Here is a 25,384-nt window from a genome sequence, read left to right as displayed (position 1 = left end):
TAAGTAGACAATTCACTTTATCTATAGCACCAAGTAAACCTTGTTTGGCTAAGCGATTCTTTGGACATTGTTAAACACTAAGGCCAAATCTAGAATGTCATATACTTGCATCTACATTTGATGCAAATAAGCACAAATAAATATTATTATTGGAGTTCTAAATAATATTTCAATATATTAATATCGTCATAGGAATAACAAATACCATATTATGTATGTTCCAAAATACAAACAAGATACATTATGAGGCATCATGGACACATCTAAAGTCTTAAGACTATTTTGCATCTAGGCCACATTGTTATGTCAAAGTTTATTACATATTAACTTTGGAATCAAAAATTCATTAGTTTCAATCATTATATAGAGTCTAATATAAATAAAGTTCAACAATCAATTAAGAAACACTATTATTAAATTCCTTAAATTTAAGATTAGCAATATAAATTATTGGAAAGGAAAAGCTAGTTTTTCAGAAAGAGATTGAGAGAATCTGGATATCTCCAACTGTGATTCATTTACAAAAAACAAAAATATATCAGAGAGGGGAAACCAACAAAACAAAATGAAGAAACGAAGGAGAAGGAGCTTACAAAGAATTTCTTCCAAAGCACTCAAGACTTGGTACCTCTGTCAAAATCATCTTGGAATCCACTGCATCCACCGGAAGATACCTCTACAAAATGCAAAAGAAGGTCAAATATTTATAGAATTTGATGGAAATAAGAATGTAAAGGGAGGTACCTAATTACTATTGCAAGTTGAGAAAGAATATAGGAGAATACGAAGGTAGGTTTCAATCACCCACAACAAAAAGAAACGGACGACCATGGCAGTGTTAGCTTCTTGAGATGCAGGGGTAGACAAGGAAGAGAGTGAGGGGGACAAGAGAGTAAAAGGATAAGAAATAAACCCTACTTTGTAAGAAACTTTATATAACCCTAGCCCGTTCCCTTAATGGACTAGGCCCGGAGATTTTTCGTTTTGCATTTAGTTATTTCATTTGGGATTCTTGGTCCGATTTTGTACATAAATTTATTTGATTAAAGGGGCTTTAATATCTATCAATGTTATTTTAAAAAAACTTTATATTACAAATATAGAAATTTTCAATAAGAATAGCGGCATATAACACCAATTGTTCAATATATCATGCAAGTACACATACTTACAGAAAAATAATGTCACATAAAATGTAACATCTCGCTATTTGAAGGAACTAGAAAGAAGTTAAAATTGAAAATAGTCATTTTTTGAAAGAATGAAAAATCTGGAAATTTGATTAAGTTAAATTAAGTTTGAGTTCTGGTCAACTTCAAACAACCATAACTCCTATCTCAAGATGATTTAGGTGTGTTTCTACATACCATAGGAAAGATCTTGGAATTATCTTTCCAACGCCGCCGAGTTTGCGCGATTCCGAATTCGTATGAATGAAATATGCCCATTGGAAGTTGGGTTGTTTGAATAAGAAAAGTCCAATCCGGATTTTGGAAGGGTATTTTGGTCTTTTCCATACCTAATGACTTAATTTCGTTTTTTGGTAATTAGTTGGGGTCTAAACTGAAGTTGGTCAGTGTACGCTTTTGAGATTTGAGTTAGGGTTTTGAGAGAAGAGAAAAGAAGATGAGAAAGGAGAAGAGAAGGCAAGGAATCGTAAATTCTTGAAGCAAAGGTCGTGGATTTCGTCAAGGGGCGATCCCTACGAGGTATGTGAGACTTTCATAACGTTGGATTCGTTCACCCACGTGCCAACCATGTTTATTTCAGTGTGAATTCGTCCTAAAAAGGTTTAAAAGTTTGATGTTCTTGATATGTGTTCTTGAATTTGTTTCGTTCTTGAATTGGGCTGAAATTGAGGAGTTCTTGAGACTATTGCGTCGGTTATTAATTGACTGATTTGCAGCGGTTTACTATTAATTACAATTACCCGGTTGTTTACCGTAGCCCATAATCCTATCACATCCCAAGAATACTTTCTCCATATTCGTATTTTCGTATTATTCACTATTTTTAGTTGCTAGTTGACTACAAACCCCCCTTTTTTATACTTGACACTTGTATCAACCTTTAATTTATCATGTTTTTCTTCGTAAATGTTTTTAGCTATGATTGACTTGAGTTGATTTCTACTTTTCGACTAATTCTCAATTACGACCCGCTCCCTTGGGACTCGACCCCAACTCAGTAGTTGGGTTATATTACTATTGAACGATCGTTAGCACTTGAACTGGAAGTATTGTCCTGATACATTAAATCAAAATGGCGCCACTGCCGGGGAGTGGTGTTAGTTGAGAATTTTTAGTTAAGTTAAATTTTGTTCTTGTTAGTTATAGTTCTACTTACTTAATTTTTAGTTTTGTTTTGCTTGTTTGTGTGTTAAAACAGGAAAAATGAGTGTGAATGGTGACCATGGTTACCAAATCAACCATCCCCTCTTGAGATTGTTGAATCTTAGGGATAACCTCCTAATGTTCAAGCAACTGGGAGGTGAGACTATCCATGAGTGTGGCCAAGGTTTAAAGCAATACTGCAACAGTGCCCAACTCATGGAATGCCAGATAAATTGCTACTGGAATGCTTCTATAAAGGTCTTGGTCCCGAAAATAGAAGCGTTGTTGATGCACTTTTTGCAGGTTGTTTGATACAACAACCTTATGAAGTAGTACCCCAACTCCTTGATGGCATGGTTAAAACCAATAAGGAAATAGAGAAAGACCGAGAATGGGCAACATTGTTGACGCAGATGGATGTCTTGTCTAAGAAAGTTATGGAGTTAGAGGCAAGGTCCAACAAGAAGGACAAGTACCTTCCTCATAACGAGTGTCAAAAGATGAAGCAGCAGGAGAGTGAACAAAATCAAGAGGCTCTCTCACTCATTCTACACAAAATCGAAGAATAAGATAGAGTATTGCATGAACTGAAAGAAAATGTTCTAATGATTAATCAGATGATAACCTCTCATTCCATGATTATTCAACTGCAAGACACCTAAATAGACCAAGTGATGTCATATGTTTACTCACAGTCTAAAGAGGGTTTGCCTAGTGATGTTATGGCCAACCCAAAGAATGAGGGTTGAAGGTGGACTTGCATCGTGCCACAACGTTAACTAAGGCGTTGCTTGGGAGGCAACCCAAGTTTTATTTTCTTTCTTTTTAAGTATAGAATAATGGTGTGTTTTGTGTAGGACAAAGTGTGTAAAGTGTTTGAAAAGTGCATATTGGCGAGCTAAAGATCCAGTCGGTGAATCGCCAAAGAGGTCGGCGATCCCAATTTAGACCGTCGTTAGACTCAAGACAATTTCAAAGTAGAATCTGTAAAACTCGGCGACCCCAGGAAATTATTGGCGAATCGCCGACCAGGTCGGCGATCACGATCTAGACCGTTGTTTGGGCCCCCAGATTTACTAGAGGTCTTGTAAAACTCGGCGAGGTAAGTAATCACTCGGTAAATCTTCGAGTGGTTCGGCGACCTCGAGTAATGTCGCCGAATGGGCGAGAACTGGACGATTTTTAAAAGGCCAAAGGTTTAAGTTTTCAAACTCTTTCACTTCCCCTCACTTTCGACCTTCACAAACTCACACCCCCGCTTTAGTTTCTATATTTTTGCATCTCTATTTATTTTAGTCATTGATTTGTGCTCAGAGTTGGATTACTTTGTCGCCTAGCATTTCAATCTTGTTTTTAGCGGCATAAAAGGGTGCAACATTATTATCTTGTTGAAATGTGTTGGGCCTCTCTGATAGGATTAGAATGCTTGATTGCATGCTTTAATTCGAAAATCTTGCCTGTAGTGTTTAAAATATTGAACTCCCGTATTTTTGTGCCTTAAAATGAATTAAATTTTGTGGGGTTGTGCTTGAATGTCGTTGGGGTTAGTTGGGTGAAATTTGAGTAGCCCGTATTTGTGTCGAACGACGTAATTTTCCCAATGATAGAGAAGGTGACATCCTTCTTAAGGGAAAAAGTAGTCAGTTGGCCAAATTTGGCAAAACTGGGAGAAGTCTGAGTATCCCGGGGCAATGGGTGTTATGGGTCTTGCTTTAATTTGACTAGTGCATACTTTGATTTTGTTTTCAGGGGTTGTGGGGTTGCGAGGTTGAATTCGAGAAGTTGGGTTGAAAGTAGGCATGTTGGGTCATTTGGCGAGCTAGGTCGAGCCCGCCGAACCACTCGGCAGTTCGCCGACAGTCCCCATCTCGCTTTTAATTTCATGATTTATTTGATGTTGTGTTCTATAACTTTTGGCGAGAAGCCTGAGGTCACCAAAGGCACTCGGCGACTCGCCGAAAATTCTCTTGATCGCCCTTAGTCTACACCACTGAGCCCTTTTTGCACTATAACTTTCGGCGGGGTAGCCCTTGCTCGCCGAAAGGCCTTTGCCATCGCCGACTTGCTAAAACTTTAGAGCCAATCTTTTCGACGAGCTCGATTTGTCTCGCCAAAGTGATTCGGCAACTCACAGACTGGATAGGCGAGTGTGTCTGCAACTGTATTTTTATGAAGTTGATTGAAATGTTTCTGACTTTTTTCGATGTTTTGTAGATATAGTACGAACAAATATAGACATGCCACCCCGGAAAAGAGTACGGGGTATCACTATAAATGAAGGGGGATTAAATCCTCCAAAGAAAGGCAGACAAGAGCCTCCTCCAGGTGATAAAGGCAAGGGCAAGAGTCCCGTATCCGATAGGATGACTACTGGTTCTCAGGCTGCTTTATCTGAGCCTAACGACGACCAGCCTCTGCAGTCCCGGCGAAATAAGCTCCGAGCTAGATCTCAACCTGACTCAGCCAGAGTCCCTCCAGCTGCCACACCCACAGACTCAATGCAACCTCCAGCACCTCCTATGTCGCCGGTCATCCCTCCACCTAGGCTTCTCAACAGATTGAAAGGCGATGGTTTGCAAACCATCCTCGAGGAGAAGTTGTTATCAACAGAGGGCCTGGAAGGCAAGTACTCAGATGTGAGGGACACCTTCCAATACCATAGGTTTGATCAGTTTACCAGGCCTCGAGGCTCTTACATTCCTTCATGGGTCCGGGAGTTCTTATGCCTATGGTGAATTGGTCCCGAAAAGCAAGAAAACGGAGACTGAGTTCAGACCGGTGAAATCTGTCATGGTACGGGGAAAGGAAGTTGGGTGCAATAGTGAGTACATAAACATTGTACTGGGTAGAGCTCTGTATTCTATGCACCCTTATGATGGATTGCTTGTTGCTCAATCTTTAGATGATTTGAAGTGGTGGCTGGTACTTCTGATTTCCATACCACCCCGAGGTGGATTGAGGCAGGAGATCCTATTGAGAAAAGGGATTTAAGTATTGCTGCTCATTTTTTGTTTGGCTTCATCAGCAGCACCATAATGCCATCCCAGAACGAGTCTATTATGTGCCATCCTAAGGCAACATGCCTTGGAGCTATCATATATCGGAGGAGCATCGACCTGGGATTTCTTATTGAGCAGGAGATAGCCATGAGGGCCAATGAGAGGTAGACCTCCTTGCCATTCCCGGTCCTAATCATTGAGTTATGCCAACGTGTCGGGGTACCCTGAGATGATGCTAGATATTTTGAGATTACCCCATCTTCCTCCATTGACATTCGACGCATTAAGGCTGAATATACTAGAGAGGAGGCTGACAGGAGGAGGGCAGCTTCGGTGGACACATCCCGTGAAGTGGATGTTGACTCGATACATGTAGAGGCACATTTGCCTACTTCGGTCTCCGGGGCTTCAGGTACTTCTGCCTCTACCTCTTCTTCACATGCTCTAGGCACATCCTCTTCCTCCCCGTAGACCAAGATTACTCAGGCGATGATCCTGAAGATGGGGCATCTAGCCTATTCAGCTGACGTGAGGGCTACCAGACATGAGAGAGATGTCCCCTTAATGATTGAGGCTGCCATTTTAGCTGCGTTGACCCCCCTTCAAACTTCTATTAACACTCTCACCAAGAGAATTGAAGCTTGTGAGAGCAGGCAGGGGGAGGCATCCGAGGTTACGGCTTTGAAAGTCGAGGTAGTAGACTTAAGGAAGGACGTAGACTATCTGAAGTCTACTGACTTCACTTCATTACTAGAGGCTGTTGATGATATAGACGCTTCTTCTACTTCAGTGATTCCTTCGACTACCACTAGGGAAGCACACAGGGATGATGCAGCAATTGATGAGTCAGATGTTGTGACTGACGAGGAGCAGATAGAGATACAGGAGAGAGCATTTACAGAGACTTGTCAGATCTTGAGGAGATGATTGTGCAATCAGTGATCCAGACATCGCAGACAGATGCATCCATGGCAACCTCTAGTGGAGCTGGTCCCTCCGAAGTGACTGCGGGCACTGAGGCCCGAGTCTAGACTGATGCACTGGGCACTGATGCCCAGATAAATGGAGCGACTGTGTAGACAGGATACCTTCTTTACCTTCCTCTCTATCTTACTTTTATTTTCACTTTTGGATAATTTTGTTTGCATTTGAGGACAAATGCTTTTATTTGTGGTGTGGTAAGGCCCACCTTTTGTGTGACTTTTTGTGAATATTGATGTTTTGTTTATATATTTTGGTTTTGAGCTGAATTTGTGTTTTACATTGCTTTTTGTGGAAGGTTTGAGCTTGTAGCTACGTGTTAATAATTGCAAATGATTTTTGACCCTTCCGGAAAAAAATTGCCACCTCTTGTTTGTGTTGAATACGGTTGTTCTTTTGCAAATTTGGGTATCGGTTTTGATCAATATCGTTGACTTGAATAGTGCTCATAATCAAACAAAAATGAATGTGCGGCTACGATGAGGCCAAATGAAGTTGTATAGCCAATATGTGAATTATTTGCATCTCGTTGTGACTAGCCAAGTATCGAATTGAGTCTCTTGTGATGAACATTGCACACTAGCGAAAGTGTGGAGTCTTGTTTGTCATTGGTGTCAATGCCTTGTGATGAGCTTACCGTGAGCCATGTGTGATGACACCTAGAATTTTCCTCGTTGGTCCGGCTGACTAAGTGATGCAATCTCTTGATATGATCTAAGGCAACTTTAAAGAGTGTCAAACAATTTGACATTATATCCCTTTTGTAGCCTACCTTGTGAGTGTGTGAACCCCTTTTGAACACCCTTTGAGCCTTAACCTTTTCTTAGAAGAAACTTGATAACATTGTGACCTTTTGATCCATTACCCATAATCCTCATGATTTGTGGTTTGTTTGAATAGCCAACTTAGGCCAAAGGCCTAAGTTGGGGGTGTGGTGAAAAGAGAAGGTAAATCAAGGAGTGCAAGAAAGTCCCCTTTTACCCATGTTTTGAGAAAAATGGAACCCCTCCATATAAAAAAAAAAGAAAAAGAAGAAAAGAATGAAAAAGAAAAGAGTGAAAAAGTTGTGAAATAAAGTTGTGATGTTCACAAAAGAAATGGGATTTCCAACAATCCATGGAAAGTGAATAATGGGATGTCTAGTGAGGACGAATGAAAAATGATGAAGAAAAGGAAAGGAAGTGTTGTTCACACCACATCTCATGAGGACTATAGCCATTGAGCCTAAATGACCATACATTTGCACTCAACCCCGTTGCAAGCCTTGAAAAGACCTTTTTTTATCTTGAGTGGGCTTAAACAAATGTTGGTTGGAAAATACGGGAAAACCTATGGGTGAAATCATACATTGTGTTCATCTTTGTGAGTGTGAGCATTGCATTTGATTTCGGAACTCTAGATCATTGAATCATTGTGTGTGAATATGGAAACATTCTTTTTGTGAGGGAATTTGATCACCTTTGTTGAACTTGAACTTGCATTTGAAGCAAGTAATGTGAGCATGAGATTATTTGGTAATGGTGAGTCACAACTTGAATCTTTGAGTACACAATTGATCCTTGCATGAGTAAGTTGAGTCTTCTTATCTGCATTCATGATTGAGTCTTGTGTAGCACTGTTTGAGATATCCTTTTTGAATTGCAGAACTTGCGTTTTACTTGAGGACAAGCAAAAGTTTAAGTTGAGCGTGTTGATGAGTACACGATTTGGACTCATTTAGGGCTTTATTTTAATAGATTTAGTGTCCTCGAATGCATATTTTGTCTCAATAACTGATGTAAATCCTTGAATTTCAGATATTTGGATTGAGGGACAAAGCACAGGCACTATTGAGAAAAAAGGAATAAGGCAGCTGAAAGAACGAAGAAAAAAAGGCCTGAGGATCGACTAAACCATTGGGCGAGTCACTGAATGCCTTGGTCTCACCTAATGTTCCAGTGTGCCAAGCCTTGAAGGAGAAAATCAAGTCGGTGATAGAACGAAGCAGTTGGCGAGTTGCCTAACAATTCCGCGATGCAGTGTCTTATCACCCAAAGTTATAGGACCTCAAGGATGCTGAAGGCAAAAGCAAAACGGCGATATAAATGACCAAAGGGATAATCGTCGAGTGGATCGGCGATCCAGACTTATAGCGCCGACTGGTCCTTCGCAACACACTTTTTGACAACTATAAATACTTGTTTGAATTTTTAATTTAGTATGCAATTTTTAGAATATCAAATTTATTATTCAGTTTTAGATATAAGAACTGGTTTTTGGAGACATTTTTCCTTAGCTTTGAAGATTTCCATTTCTAAGAAATTCAAAGTGGGTGTTGAAAATTCTTCATCTTAGACATTTGTAAAGACAATACTAATCATACCCATTTGATGGAAACACATTTCGGTATCGTTTTCTATCTTTTTACTATGTCTAGCTAAAGCCCCAATTCTTTGGGTGTGATTATGTCACGCCCCAAACTCAAGGGGGGCAACTAGCTCCTAATGCCAAAACTCAAGCTCGAGCCGACCCTACTGAACCATTTCCTACTAGTGCATGGCAAACACACGCAATCAAGAAAACAAACTAGTATATCCCGGCTTAAAACTAAGCCCTCGGTCGGTAAGTCCCCTGTCAACATATATATAAAAGAAACAGCTACTCCCAAGAGTTCATATAAAGAAATAGCCAACTAGCACAGAAGTCCTGACTGGGACGTCGAGGCCACCATGATATCTATACAAAAATTGGAAGTAGGTATATATCAAGACAATACATCAAACAGCTCACAAGCTTCAGCAATCCAACAAAACTAGGCTCGCATGGCCATAACCTAGCTCTGCACCCCCACACACTAATCTGCAAGCCTCAAAGAGTAGTAAAGATTGGCGGGACAGGGGCCCAACCCACATATAAAAATATCCACAACAAAAGCTAACAAACCTCCAAACTCTGGCAGCTCCGGAGGAAAGGGGCTAGCCAACCGGATAGAACTCAATCCTGCTACTGAGGAGGTCTACTTGGTCGTCTTTCAGGACCTGCATGTATAAATGCAGCGTCCCCAAGCAATGGGGCATCAGTACAAAATAATGTACAGAGTATGAAAGGTTGTAGACTAAATGAGCAAGTATCATAATATACCAAAAGCAATCAGGTAAGGAAATCAAATTTAGATAAGCATGCCAACCCACTACTGAATCTAATAAAATACAATAATGATCAAACATCAACCTAACCAAGCCCCCATAAGCCCGGTAGGTACAAACAACATACCACATACTTAGGCCCCCATAAGCCCAGAAGGTGCCAAATCAATCTACATAACCTTATCGGTAGCCCCTTGTCTTTGTAAGAAGTCACATAGCCCTTTTTGCCAACGATATAGCCCCATAGGCAGCGCATATACCTCTTAGGCAACATCATAGCTTTGTAGGCTGTACGTAGCCCTCTTTTGTATCACATAGCCCTGTAGGCAATACATAGCCTTCTTTGGCATCAAAACAGCCTCGTAGGCAACACATAACACTCTTTGGCATCAATATAGCCCCGTGGGCAACACATATCCCTCTTTGGCAATAACATAGTCCTATTAGATAACATCATAGCCCCCATACGCAGTTTATAGCTCAACAGCTAACCACAATATCCCCAAGGGGGACAACAAACAATTAAATAGGCTGAAGGCGAGTAATTTAGCTATAAACAATATATATGAGTAATGTCCAAGTCGTTCCTAACTTAGGGTTGTTCTGAACAGATTATGAGTCCCTAAAATGAGGGTTTATAACCACTCATAATTACATCTACAACATAACTAACATTAACTACTCTATTATATCACTCCCAAGCTCTAAGGAAACATGCCGAACGAAGGGAGTAGCCTTAACATACCTTTTCCTTTATAATTTATGCTGAAAATACCTCTGTCCACACCACTACAACACTAAAGAAAAAGGTAAAATCAATCAGTAATTAAGGATAAAAATTACAATGACTATTCGACAATCGATACGGATTCCTATCGTAAACTACAATCCAAGACCTAAGGTATTCGTAAACTGATAAAAGGTGATTCTTACATTTCTTTAAATGACCAAAACACTTGAATACAATCACTTCACTAGGGGGAAAAAACCATGCTGCCATAACCTCCACGGAGCTACACCGCTCAATTCACTGTGAAAATTATACCAAAACGACGAGCGACATAGGGCAACTTTTTATAAAAGGCAAGAAGAGATCATGAACACACAAGGATAATTTGAGGAGTATTTCTCTAATTTTTGTGGGTTTCTCACAATTTGGAATGAAGAAAAATGAAGAAGATGCTATCTTATAAGCTTCCACCGACTTAGGGGACCCACCTCACGTGCCTTCTTATGCAGTCTCGCAAAAACGTGAATATCTCTCTATTCTGAAGTCATATGAACAAACCGTTTGATGCATTGGAAACTAGACTCGTAGACCTTCGATTTAATTTGTCATGGGCCCCATAAATTGAATAGATTGGGAGAAAACTTCCGAAACATTTGACCCAACTTTCAGAGAAATCTTTAAAAAGGAACTTACGATAACTTTCGCCCACTTTTATTTTGTGACTTACCTTACTTAAAAAACTTTGAGATACAACCCTTGAACACTTAAAATATGACATACCACATCATTCTTAATTTATTACTCACCCTCTTTGTCTTTCAACGAATGTACGAATTAATTTAGACATTTAGAAAAGTCGGGGTGATACAGATTATGTGATTATGGGTTGAATTAACTGTTGGGTATTGCTATCTGATAGTTTATTTGTTGTTTAAAAGTGATTTCATTCAGTAATTGTGGTTGAATTTAATGGGTTGTAGTTGCAAATACAATCTTAACTTCATGTTTTTGGCTTGCTCGAGAGAGAGGTTGTAAAACCAAAATTACTGAATCGATGGGTCTGTGGGTATTGGGTTGTCATGGGTTCAGCTCAAGATACGTGAACCCTAAACCCTTTTCCACACACTCAGCTCGAGAGAGTGAATGGACTAAAGCGAAGTTTGTGCTTCATTGTGGCTTATTGATGTTCGAGAGAAACCAATTTGATTCGGGGTAAATTGTTTGAGAGAAAGTTTACCCCCACTAAAGTCTAGCTTATTCACTGATTTGCAGCGGTTTTCTATTAATTACATCATCTTTTTCTTCGTAAATGTTTTTAGCTATGATTGACTTGAGCTGATTGATTCTCAATTACGAACCACTCCATTGGGACTCGACCCCAACTCAATAGTTGGGTTATATTACTGTTGAACAATCTTTGGCACTTGAACTGGAAGTAGTGTCCTGATACGTTAAATCAAATTGCAAAAGGTATTTAAGGTCATGCATGTTGCCAATGCTGAGCGAGTTGAAATAGTTGCATATCAAATGAAGAATGTTGCTAGGACTTGGTTTGACCAGTGGAAGAAGGGTAGAGCTTGGGGAGCACTACCTGCGAGTTGGGCTTGTTTGGCGGAGGCCTTCTTGGGGTTTTTCTTTCCCCAAGAACTAAGAGAGGACAAGGTACGAGAGTTTCTCACCCTTAAGCAAGATTCACTAAGTGTTCATGAGTACAGCTTGAAGTTTACCCAGCTTTCCCGATATGCTCCAAAGATGGTTGCGACTATGACAAGTAGGATGAGTTTTTTTGTTGGTGGGCTGTCTCGTTTGTCAAGAAAAGAGGGCAAGGCAGCCATACTAATTGGGGACATAGATATAGAAAGGTGTATGGTATATGTGCAGCAGGTTGAGAAAGAGAAGTTGAGGGATAGGGAGGAGTTTAGAAACAAGAAAGCGAAGACATGGAATGAGTCCGGGCAGCAGAGAAATAATGTGAACCGGTCTTCTTTCCAAAAAAAGCAAAAGGGACCTACTCCATCATCTACTAGTGCACTTGCACCCAGAAACAAAGGTGAGCACAATAATCAGAATTAACAACACTTCAGAGCTAGACATGCACAGTATCAGGGTAGTGTGGCACAAGGAGGTAACTAGGCTCCTGCATGTGCTAAGTGTGGTAGGACCCACCCAGGTAAATGTCGCGATGGCTCCACAGGTTGTTTCAAGTGTGGACAAGAGGGTCACTTCATGAAAGAGTACCCCAAGAACCGGCAAGGTAATAGGAATCAGGGCAATAGAGCCCAATCTTCATCAGTTGCTCCACCAGACAGGGTTGTACCTAAAGGAACTACTTCTGGTACTGGCGGAGGAGCAAACCGCCTTTATGTGATCACTATTCGTCAAGAGCAAGAGAATTCTCCAGAAATTGTCACTGGTATGATCAAAGTCTTTACTCTTGATGTTAATTCTTTGCTAGACCGACAATCAAGTTTATCTTTTGTGACTCCTTATGTTGCAAATAATTTTGATGTTCTTCCTGAGAAACTTTCTAAACCCTTTTGTGTTTCTACACCTGTTGGGGAGTTTATTCTAGTTGAGCGAGTATATCGTGATTGTGACATTTCCATCAATTACAAGAACGCCATGGCTGATTTAGTTGAGTTAGACTTGGTAGATTTTGATGTCATTCTAGGTATGGACTGGCTCCATGCCTGTTTATGCCTCCATTGATTGTAGAACTCGAGTTATTAGGTTTCAAATTCCTAATGAGCCAGTTATAGAGTGGAGTAGCAGTTCAGGAGTGCCTCAAGGTCATTTCATTTCGTACCTTTAGGCAAGAAAGTTAGTTTCCAAGGGGTGTGTCTATCACTTAGTCTAAGCCAATGACTCTAGTGTTGAGATACCTCTTATTCAGTCAGTTTCGGTAGTAAAAGAGTTTCCAAAAGTCTTTTCTGATGATCTTCCCGGAGTCCCTCATGAGAGATAAATAGACTTTGGTATAGACATTCTTTAAGATACTCGTCCTATATCTATTCCTCCATACAGAATGGCACAGCAGATTTAAAAGAGTTGAAGGAGAAGTTGAAAGATCTCCTAGATAAAGGTTTCATTCGACCAAGTGTCTCACTTGGGGAGCTCCAGTCTTATTTGTGAGGAAGAAGGATGGTTCCCTTAGAATGTGTATAGACTACCGCCAGCTGAACAAGGTTACCATCAAAAATAAGTATCCCCCTCCGAGAACTGATGATCTCTTTGATCAACTTCAAGGTGCTACTTGTTTCTCTAAGATAGACCTCGGATCAGGCTACCATCAGTTGAGAGTAAGGGAATGTGACATTCCAAAAAAAGCATTCAGAACCCGTTATGGTCATTATGAGTTCCTAGTTATGTCCTTTGGTTTGACCAATGCGTCTGTAGCATTCATGGACCTTATTAATAGAGAATTCAAACACTATTTAGATATGTTTGTTATCGTATTCATTGATGGCAGACTAATATATTCAAGGAATAAGGAAGATCATGCTAGTCATCTCAAAATAGTTCTCCAAACTCCAAAGGATAGAGAATTCTATGCCAAGTTCTCTAAGTGTGAGTTTTAGCTTGAGTTTGTGACATATTTAGGCCACATTGTGTCTGGAGAGGGAATTAAAGTTGCAAAGGATAGAGAATTCTATGCCAAGTTCTCTAAGTGTGAGTTTTAGCTTGAGTTTGTGACATATTTAGGCCACATTGTGTCTGGAGAGGGAATTAAAGTTGATACTCAGAAAATAGAGGCAGTGCAGAATTGGCCTAGACCCACATCTTCAACCGATATTAGGAGTTTCTTGGGTTTGGTTGGCTACTATAGAAGGTTCGTTGAGGGTTTCTCATCTATTTCATCCCCTTTGACCAAGTTGACTCAGAAAATAGTGAAGTTTCAATAGTCTGAAGCTTGTGAGAAAAGCTTTCAGGAATTGAAAAAAAGTTTGACTACTTCCCAGTGTTGACCTTACTAGAAGGAACTCAAGGTTTCGTCGTGTATTGTGATGCGTCCAGAGTTGGTTTGGGTTGTGTGTTAATGCAGAATGGCAAGGTTATAGCTTATGCCTCCAGACAGTTGAAAGTTCATGAGAAGAACTACCCAACCCATGATCTAGATTTGGATGTCGTAGTGTTTTCTTTGAAAATATGGCGCCATTATCTTTATGGTGTTCATGTATATGTGTTCACCAATCACAAGAGTCTTCAGTATGTGTTTACTCAGAAAGAGCTTAATCTCAGACAAAGGAGGTGGTTAGAATTACTCAAGGATTATGACATAAGTATTCTTTAATCACCCAGGTAAGGCTAATGTTGTTGCTCATGCCTTGAGCAGGTTTTCTATGGGTAGTACCTCCCATTTTGAGGAAGATAAGAAAGAGCTAGCGAGAGATGTGCATAGAATTGCACAATTAGGAGTCAATAATGGATTCCACAGAAGGAGGAAGGTTGAATCATCCTTAGTGTTGGCAATTGTTCATAAGCAAAAAGTAATGGCTTTTGAACAAGAGGGAGATGGTGTTTTGAGGTACCAAGGTAGGTTGTGTGTACCAAGGGTGCATGATCTCTAAGAAAGGATCATGGAGGAAGATCATAGCTACAGATATTCTATCCAACCAGGTCCCACAAAGATGTATCGCGATTTGAGGGAGGTTTATTGGTAGAGTGGTAAGAAGAAGGGCATTGCGGAGTTTGTTGCTAACTGCCCAAATTGCCAACAAGTAAAAGTAGGGCATCAAAGGCCCGGTGGTATGGCTCAGAATATAGAACTTCCGGAATGGAAGTGGGAGATGATCAATATGAACTTCATCACAGGAAGAGGTGTACATAGGTCGGTTTGGTTTGCTTTTTCATTAAAAAAAACCTAAACCAATTATGTCGGTTTATTAAATCTAAAAACCAAATCAAACCACGCAAAGTCAGTTTTTTCGGTTTCGGTTTTAGTCGTTTCTTTTGGTTTTTTTTTTTTCAGTTTTTTCCAACTATACGATGTTTGAAAAGGAGATCAAATATATTTTCACTTACCTGTGTGATAAGATAAACTTAACAAATGTTAAATAAATTGAAATTTTCGTAAAGACGGTAAAATTCACATAAGTACAAGATATATTTTTTTTGAAATATCAATGTTCATTATGTTAAATTAATAAGATTAAAGGATACAGTCAAACTGAATACAAAACTAAATATTTACAAAGTAAATTGTTAACATTGAATTTGAAAAACTATAACAATATAATTGTAACTTCGGATCTTAATACAAAATAAAATATTTACAAATTTTACAAATATATTAACAAAGTAGATTATAAATAATATTTTTTATCTATAAATAAAATAAAATTATATATATATATATATTAAGTCGGTTTGGTTTGGGTTCGGTTTGACTTTTTTTCTTTTAATACCAAACCAAACCAAGAGTGGTCGGTTTTTATTTCAACCGCCAAACCAACCAAACCAAACCACAAATTGGTTTTTTTTTCGGTTTGATTTGGTTCGTCGGTTTGGTTTGACTTTACGGTTTGACTTGTACACCCATAATCACAGGTTTGCTAAGGTCTCGCAGGCAGCATGATTCTATTTGGGTGATTGTTGATAGAATGACGAAATCAGCCCACTTTCTGTCGGTAAAGACTACCCATTCGGCAGAACATTATGCTAAGTTGTATATTCAAGAGGTAGTTAAACTTCATGGGGTTCCAATTTCGATTATTTCAGACAGAGGTGCGCAAATTACTGCACAGTTCTGGAAATCTTTTTAGAAAGGCTTGGGTTCAAAGGTGAACTTAAGTACTACTTTTCATTCTTAGATAGATGGTCAAGCAGAGCGCACTATTCAGACCTTAGAGGATATGTTGAGGGATTGTGTGATTGATTTCAAAGGTAATTGGGATGATCATCTACCCATTATTGAATTTGCTTACAGCAATAGTTACCACTCTAGCATCCAAATGGCTCCTTATGAAGCTCTTTATGGGAGAAGATGCAGATCTCTTATTGGATGGTTTGAAGTTGGTGATGATGGGTTGATAGGACCAGACTTATTCATCAAGCTATGGAGAAAGTGAAAGTCATTTAAGAGAGGTTAAAAACACTGCAGAGTCGTCAGATGTCCTACACTGATGTTAGGAGAAAGGAGTTAAAGTTTGAAGAAGATGATTGGGTATACTTCAAAATTTCACCCATGAAGGGTGTTTTGAGATTTGGCAAGAAGGGGAAACTTAGTCCCCGGTATATTGGCCCTTACAGAATATCCAAGAGGATTGGCAATGTAGCTTATGATTTAGAGCTACCACAAGAGTTAGCAGCGGTTCATCCGGTCTTTCACGTCTTCATGTTGAAAAAGTGCATGGGAGATCCTTCACTTATCATACCATGGCTAACTGAAGATATTGGTATCAAGGATAGCTTGTCCTATGAGGAGATCCCGGTTCAGATTCTAGATCGCCAAGTCCGCAAGTTGAGGACCAAGGAAGTAGCATCAGTCAAAGTACTTTAGAGGAATCAGTTTGTTGAGGAAGCTACTTAGGAAGCTGAGGAGGATATGAAGAAGAGATATCCACATCTCTTTGAGCTCGGAGAAATTCCAGACCAAGGTACTAATTCTCTTCTTAGTACTCTTTAATTTATATAGTTGATCTGTTAGATTTGATTGTTGGGTGTTTGAGTTGAGTGTTAGATGTTACACCTTAAGCTTAGTAAGAGTAATCTCATTCGAGGATGAATGTTCCCAAGGTGGAGACATTGTAACATCTCACTATTTGAAAGAACTAGAAAGAAGTTAAAATTGGAATAGTCATTTTTGGAAAGAATGAAAAATCTAAAAATTTGTTTAAGTTAAGTCTGAGTTCTAGTCAACTTCAAACGACCATAACCCCTAGCTCGGGATGATTTAGGTGTGTTTACAGATACCATAGGAAAGATCTTGGAATTATCTTTCCAAGACCGCCAAGTTCGCATGATTCCGAGTTCATATGAGTGAGATATTCCCATTGGAAGTTAGGTTGTTTGAATAAGAAAAGTCCAATACGGATTTTGGAAGGGTATTTTGGTATTTTCCATACCCAATGACTTAATTTCATTTTTTGGTAATTAGTTGGGGTCTAAACTAAAGTTGGTCAGTTTACGCTTTTGAGATTTGAGTTAGGGTTTTGAGAGAAAAGAAAATAAAAGGAGAAAGGAGAAGAGAAGGCAAGGAATCGTAAATTCTTAGTTAAGTCTGAGTTCTAGTCAACTTCAAACGACCATAACCCCTAGCTCGGGATGATTTAGGTGTGTTTACAGATACCATAGGAAAGATCTTGGAATTATCTTTCCAAGACCGCCAAGTTCGCATGATTCCGAGTTCATATGAGTGAGATATTCCCATTGGAAGTTAGGTTGTTTGAATAAGAAAAGTCCAATACGGATTTTGGAAGGGTATTTTGGTATTTTCCATACCCAATGACTTAATTTCATTTTTTTGGTAATTAGTTGGGGTCTAAACTAAAGTTGGTCAGTTTACGCTTTTGAGATTTGAGTTAGGGTTTTGAGAGAAAAGAAAATAAAAGGAGAAAGGAGAAGAGAAGGCAAGGAATCGTAAATTCTTGAAGCTAAGGTCGTGGATTTCGTCAAGGGGAGAGCCCTATAAGGTATGTGAGAATTTCATAACGTTGGGTTCGTTCACCCACGTGCCAACCATGTTATTTCAGTGTGAACTCTTTCTAAAAAGGTTAAAAAGTTTGATGTTCTTGATATGTGTTCTTGAATTTGTTTCGTTCTTAAATTGGGCTGAGATTGAGGAGTTCCTGAGACAATTGCGTCAAATTATAGAGTTGTTTTGAGTTAGGTTCTTAGGTACATTTACTATCTGAATCTAAAGAGAATTTGGGAATAAGAACCGAGTTTAGGCGAATTGGGGCTGGAAAATGAAGAAGGAAAAAGTCGGGTGAATCTGGGTACCAGGTCCGCGTCACGGACCTATTCCTCAGAATAGGAAAATTCTTCCTCGCATCGCGGAGCGGTCACGGACCGTTCTACCTCAAAAATTATTTTGCGACCAAATAATTAAATGCATCTCCGCGTCACGAACTTGCTTTCAATCAGTGATTTCTTGATTTTTTTCATGTTTAACTATCTAAAAACACTACTAAACATCATGAGATCTTTCCATCACAAATTACAATCCTTGAATCCATAAGTCAATTCAAGGAAAGTTAAGAGTCAAGTCAAGAGAAGTAAGAGTCAAGTTAAGAGAAGTTCATAAAGTTTTCCAAAAGTCTTTGACAAACGTTTTAACTTTGGTTTCAAGACTTAAACTTTGATGAGTTGAGTAAAGAGTAAGAGAAAAGTTCATTTCTTCAAAGATTATACGGGAACTAAGTATTCCCAAGAGTTAAAAATGCTTTCACATTTGAGCAATAAAGGAAACACTAATTTCCAAGAGAGCTTTTACGCTAAGTTTTGAGTAATTATCTCAAACCAAAGAAAGAGTTTTGTTTCAAAAACATATGAGCTAAGTATATTTTTAAGAGTAGTATTGAGCACCGATATGGGGACGCGGGTTCATAATAACTCAAGTCTCCATAAAACATGTTGCCATCATGGGTAGAAAAGGATCATACTTTTTAGATGATTCCTTAGTATTTTTAGCATAGACTAGTGGATCCACTTAGTTAAGGGTTCTATATGACGGCAAAGTATAGGACAGTTCTGGCAGCGTGGACAAGACGTTGTATCATCACTTAGGCTCATACTGATGGTTGTCGATTAGAGAAACTCCCACAGTATTATATTATTATATATGTAAAGTGAGTTGCTATTGGATTTCTTTAACAAATTGAGTTGCTACTACTATTTTAAATGCTTTGTATAACTGCACCATTATTGTTGTTTTACTTTGCATTTGAGTTAAGTTATGCATGAGTGAGTAAAGCCAAGGTAAGTGTTCCTTTCATATTCGTTCCAAGCTTACGTATGTTTTAGTATTCCTCTCGCATACTCGTACATTCAATGTACTAATGTCATTTGGCCTGTATCGTTTTATGATACAGACACAGGTATCCAGGATCAGCATCCAGCGCCTCGTTGATCCAATTGAGCACTCAGAGTCAATTGGTGGGCCTCTTTTTCTTCCGGAGAACTCCTCTTACTTTGTTTTTAGTATTTTAGTTGTTAGGATGATCGAGGGTCTTGTCCTGATATACCTCTTTGTTTTAGAGGCTTCATAGACGAGTAACAATAGTTCTAGTCTTTCCGTTTTTAGTTGTATACGTTTAAGACTTGAGTTGTCATTTTGGCTATGTTTCATTTTTCTTTAAGACATTACATGAGTTATCCTTTTGAGACTATTTCTTGTGTTTAAGTCTTCCGCTGAATAAGTAAGTCAGGCCAAGGGTTTGCTTGGGGCCAACAATGGTACTTAAGTGCCAGTCCCGCCCAGGGTGTAGGCTCGGGGTGTGACATAAAAATTGCACTACTTACGTGCATTATGATTTTTTTATAACATTTATAGAAAACAAATGTAAGAACTCATGTAACACCTCACAACTCTACTCATAGCATTCGAATCATTCGTCGTAAGTATATGAGCTAGAACCGAGTGATGTCCTACTTGCTCATGTGTTTTAAGGTCTTTTACCAAGTGTATCAAGGGTATCGGGAAGTGATTTAAGGTCATAAGGGATCTCTAACACCACGCCAAGTTCAATGCATTTTTATTGGCTAAGTTTTCACATGAATACATATACGGGTCAACTTGGAACGACATATCTCATAGAACGTAAAGATTTAGCGACCCATAACCTATCAAATTAAAGGTCTATGAGTCTTCTTTCCAATGCCGTAAAGTTTGCATCAATCCAAGTTTAGAGTAAAAAGTTATGACTGATTTACGAGATTCACTCTAACATGATAAAAGCTCCGAGACTCACAGTGAATACGAACCTCATTGTCAACTGGAATAAAATACCGACTTCGAGCTCTTACAAAATATTTGAAGTGTATTTTTTTCCTAAAAACATTCTAGGAGTACTCTAAATGGCCCTAAACATGTAGAAAATCAGTTTTTCATAATCAAAACCCTCTTATGCACTCCTAAATTCCTACACTCAAGAACTTCAAGAAAAACAAGGCTAGAGTTCATCTTCCAAGATTTTTCTTTATGATTCATTACTAAGGTATGTTAGGCTTCAATGAGAGTATTCCTTTTGCTCTCGTGCCTAAATTATTTTGATTATGTAATGAATTATGGTTAAATCTAGGATTTTACCCAATCTTCTTCGAGCTATGATTTTTATGCAAAAGTTAGAGTTTTTAGAAAAGATTATATCAATGACATGTTTTATTATATGATTATGATTTTCCAAGCATGTGTCAAGATTATTTATGAAGTTATGAAATCTATTTTTGAGTATTTTCAGGTTATGTATGATTTCAAGTAAGTTGTCTCGTGTTTAAAGTCATATGCATAAAAGTAAAGATATGTTTATAAAAAAGATATTTGAACACTGCTTCACAACATGTATATATCTTTATGTTAGGTATGCATTCAAGCACACATAAAACTGGTCATAATTAATAATGTTTTAAAAAACATTTTTATGTCATGTGCTTTAACTGTCAATATAATTATAATGACTCGGTCAATCATTTTGCAAAATTTCATAAATTTACTATTTTTCCCTCTTGATATCGACCCCGAGTCTTTTGTGATTGAGTTTGAAAAGTTAGTTTTTAAATTTGAGTTAAAAATTGAGAATTTGGTAATATTGTGGGTTTTAAAGGCTAAGTTTTTAAGGTAGTGGTTTTTGGGGTCTTTTGGAGTTTCGAGTGTCGAAATAGGATTTCGTCGATTCCATCAATTCCTAAATGTGGAATCTAAGTTTTGGGAGTTTTCAATTTTAGTTTCCGAGTCTTTTTGAAGATTTGAAATCCTAAGTTATGAAATTATGAAAATTTAACCTTGGGGTTTACTTTGGTCAAAATTCGGGGTTCGGATGGTCGGATCGGAATTCTGAGAGTTTCGTTAGATTTGGGGGGATGATTCTAGGCCTAGGTGAGGTCTTGGTTGACTTTTAAGAGGTTCCGAGCTTATTTTAGCCTTTTTAGGCATTGAGTCAGTTTCTTGTGATTTTCAAGAACAACGTGTTTCATAAGGAAGGTGTAGGGAGGGGAGTGTTAGATAATGTGAACATCATGCCATACGGGTGGCCTGTGATAAAGTCGAACGTAGCGCTTTCTAGGTGGGGTTAGTTAAGAAATAAAGTTATGCCCTTGCTATCAAATTTAGCTCTTTGGCATGATAGTACATTCTTGATCCTAACACTTATCGTTCAGAAGAATCTAAATATTGTGTTTTAGTCTAAATATGGTAAGCTCTTGATCCTAATATCAGCTATTGATAGTAAAAAGCATACAACTCAACAAGGCAACAATTTAAAAAAATCATTAATGAGAAACTGGCATACAACTAGTTCTTTCGGCATCGTACTTCTAGCATTTTAGATTTTTCATACACCAAATGTATGTCCCCGGTGATGGACAAGTTGAAAAATACAACCATTTCCCGCATTCATGCCATAAGCGTCCAGAACTTTCTCCCATCCACATGTCAAAACATCAAAACCTGATCTGCTATGATAATAGATAGACCACATTCTTTTATCCGCTCTTCGGAGAAAAATAATCCACCTTCCGAGCTTTTTCCTTTTGGTAAATATTTTTGCCAATATTATGGTACTTCCTGCATAGGTATAAAACAGGTCGATATTAAACGATAGAAGAAACAATACACAAACTGGAAAACAAAAAAAAAATCAGCCAAGCACAAGCAATTAATATGGATGAATTGACAACAGGTGATTATGTTCTTTCATGTTTCAGTACATTTTGATCATTCCACAACATTATTGTCAAAGAAAAATGTGTTAGTAATTTTTATGTACAAGAACTTAGTATAAGTGTGTGAAAAAACCTACCGTAAAGTTGACATAAAAATATAACTGATAAAAAAATCTTGTGTTGTCATCTTTGTACAAATCTGAGCAAACCTATTTTTCTCGCCAACAGGATAGAAAGGCAGAAGTAAGTCATGGGGTCGATGAATCTGGGCCAACTAGGCAAAGTAATAAAAAGAGCAACGACCTATGTGGAAGAAACTACCCCGGTTGAGCTGCTTCAAACAACTGATATAAATTCAGTAAAGAAAAGAGAGTAAAACAATTGTTGCATCAGATCCAACTGATGCAGCAAAATGTATGTGACCTTTTCATACTCTGATGCAACAAATGTTTTAGTCCTTTTCTTCATTTATTTATCTCAGTTGTTCGAAACAACTTTACTGGAATGGTTGCTTCCACGTAAGTCCGTGCTCTTTTTCCTCCTTTGCCAATTTCACTATAGAACTTGATCTTCTCACAACTGCTTGTTCCAAATATTTGAACAATGAAGTATTGATTACCCGGAAAATCAAGATGTCCCCCATTTTGTGGTTCGATCAGTTTCACGCCTGCTAAATCGTGTAAGAATGTGTAACCATAATGGTTCACTTGCTATTGAACAAGGATGGCCTAAATTTTCACCACAATATAAAAGCAACATGAAACTATGTTTTTATGTTCGGGTGAAAATTTAAGTTATCCTTGTTCGACGACAAGTGAACCATTATAGTTACACACTCTTACACGATCATTCAGGTGCGAAACTGATCAAGCAAATTTTGCTGGAAAAACTAAAAAAAGGAATTACAAAAATTAAAACTAATTAAAAGGTACCACATATATATATATTTATACATAACACAAATTCTAAGCTAAAATAAATAAATCTATGAACTTAGAATTCTTGGTAGTACACTTGTTTAATACTAAAGATCACATTGTAGTTCACTACAAATTAAGCTTCACAAATATGAAAATACCTTTGTTAAGTATATTTCTTTAAGATCCACACACTAAAAACTTGACAAGTACAAAAGTAAGATCTGAATGATCATTCCAGAAATAATTTTCATTTTTATAGATTTATTTGATTGAATCGGTAGATACCATACCCATCTGTAAAATAACTAAAAAACAAGTCAACCTTACTTATGTTAGACGTCTGAATTATGTCACACAAATAGCAGCAGATATATTTGTTTCGATTTACTAAAGAACTAAGTAGGTCAAAAACGGTTTCTCCAATAAGCAATATAGTGAATGGGGTGAGTAGATGGATACACTTGCATAGTTATACTTGCTTTGTTTGTCATAATCAAAAAGGGGTTTTAAATTGTACAGGTTGGATATTTGGAAAATGAGTATGAAACCTTATGGAAAAATAAATTAAGGTTCGACATGACTTAATTTGCTACTATATAAAGGAATCGATCCACATAATCCTCAGCTATTGAAACTCGTATAAACAGATTTGCAATCAAAGGCCATACATAGCAGTTTCAAAGGAGAGAAAAAAGAAGAACAAGTGATCTAGATTGTTCTTTCTTTCATAATTTTAGTTGTATTAGTGGTATTCCCAATCATTTTATAGATTTCACTTTCTATTTATTTCACAGATTATAGGAATTTTACACATATTATAGATTAAATCTTGATATCTAGTATAAATCTATAAAACACTCCAATAATAATAAGTAGACAAATCACTTTATCTATAGCACCAAGTAAACCTTGTTTGGCTAAACGATTCTTTGGACATTGTTAAACACTAAGGCCAAATATAGAATGTCATATACCTGCATCTACAATTGACGCAAATAAGCACAAATAAATATTATTAATTGGAGTTATAAATAATATTTCAATATATTAAAATCGACATAGGAATAACCAATACCATATCATGTATGTTCCAAAATATAAACAAGATACATTATGAGGCATCATGGACACATCTAAAGTCTTAAGACTCTTTTGCATCTAGGCTACATTGTTATGTCAAAGTTTATTTCATCTTAGATTTGGAATCAAAAATTCATTAGTTCCAATCATTATATAGAGTCCAATATAAATAAAAGTTCAAAAATCAATTAAGAAACACTATTATTAAATTCCTTAAATTCAAGATTAGCAATATAAATTATTGGAATGGAAAAGCAAGTTTTTCATAAAGAGATCGAGAGAATCTGGGATATCTTCAAATGTGATTCATTTACCAAAAAAAACAAAATATATCAGAGAGGGGAAACCAACAAAACAAAATGAAGAAACGAAGGAGAAGGAGCTTACAAAGAATTTCTTCCAAAGCACTCAAGACTTGGTACCTCTGTCAAAATCATCTTGGAATCCACTGCATCCACCGGAAGATACCTCTACAAAATGCAAAAGAAGGTCAAATATTTATAGAATTTGACGGAAAGAAGAATGTAAAGGGAGATAGCTAATTACTTATGTAAGCTGAGAAAGAATATAGGAGATAACGAAGGTAGATTTCAATCACCCACAACAAAAAGAAACGGACAACCATGGTAGTGTTAGCTTCTTGAGATGCAGGAGTAGACAAGGAAGAGAGAAAGGCAGAGAAGAGAGTAAAAGGATAAGAAATAAACCCTACTTTGTAAGAAACTTTATATAACCCTAGCCCGTTCCCTTAATGGACTGGGCCCGGAGTTTTTCGTTTTGCATTTAGTTATTTCATTTGGGATTCTTGGTCCGATTTTGTACATACATTTATTTTGAATAAAGGGGCTTTAATCTCTATCAATGTTATTTTTTAAAAAAACTATATATTACAAATATAGAAATTTTCAATAAGAATAGCGGCATATAACACCAAATGTTCAATATATCATGCAAGTACACATACTTATAGAAAAATAATGTCACATAAAAATTGCACTAATTACGTGCATTATGATTTTTTTATAACATTTATAGAAACCAAATGTAGGAACTCATGTAACACCTCACAACTCTACTCTTAGCATTTGAATGTATATGAGCTAGAACCAAGTGATGTCCTACTTGCTCATGTGTTTTAAGGTCTTTTACCAAGTGTATCAAGGGTATTGGAAGTGATTTAGGGTCATAAGGGATCTCTAACACCATGCCAAGTTCAATGCATTTTTATTGGCTAAGTTTTCACATGAATACATATACGGGTCAACTTGAAACGACATATCTCATAGAATAGAAAGATTTAGCAACCCACAATATATCAAATTAAAGGTCTATGAGCCTTCTTTCCAATGCCATAAAGTTTGCATCAATCCAAGTTTGGAGTAAAAAGTTATGACGG

At 37.6% G+C, this 25,384-nt stretch overlaps 1 long non-coding RNA gene across 1 annotated transcript; it reads right to left on the bottom strand.

Annotated features, from left to right (window-relative positions):
* Positions 1-21,576: 21,576 nt before the first annotated feature.
* LOC102606176 (uncharacterized) lies at positions 21,577-24,662 on the bottom strand. Its single transcript, XR_367114.2, has 3 exons — positions 24,535-24,662; positions 24,376-24,458; positions 21,577-21,890 (listed from the first exon to the last, which is right to left on the bottom strand). It is a non-coding gene; the product is annotated as an uncharacterized lncRNA (long non-coding RNA).
* Between the last annotated feature and the right edge of the window lie 722 nt (positions 24,663-25,384).

This window comes from Solanum tuberosum, unplaced genomic scaffold (genome assembly GCF_000226075.1).
Source record: "Solanum tuberosum cultivar DM 1-3 516 R44 unplaced genomic scaffold, SolTub_3.0 scf00056, whole genome shotgun sequence".
In the NCBI taxonomy this organism is placed as follows: Eukaryota; Viridiplantae; Streptophyta; class Magnoliopsida; order Solanales; family Solanaceae; genus Solanum; species Solanum tuberosum.
Note: the sequence above shows the minus strand (reverse complement) of the source record. Positions and strands in the feature narration are given on the sequence as shown.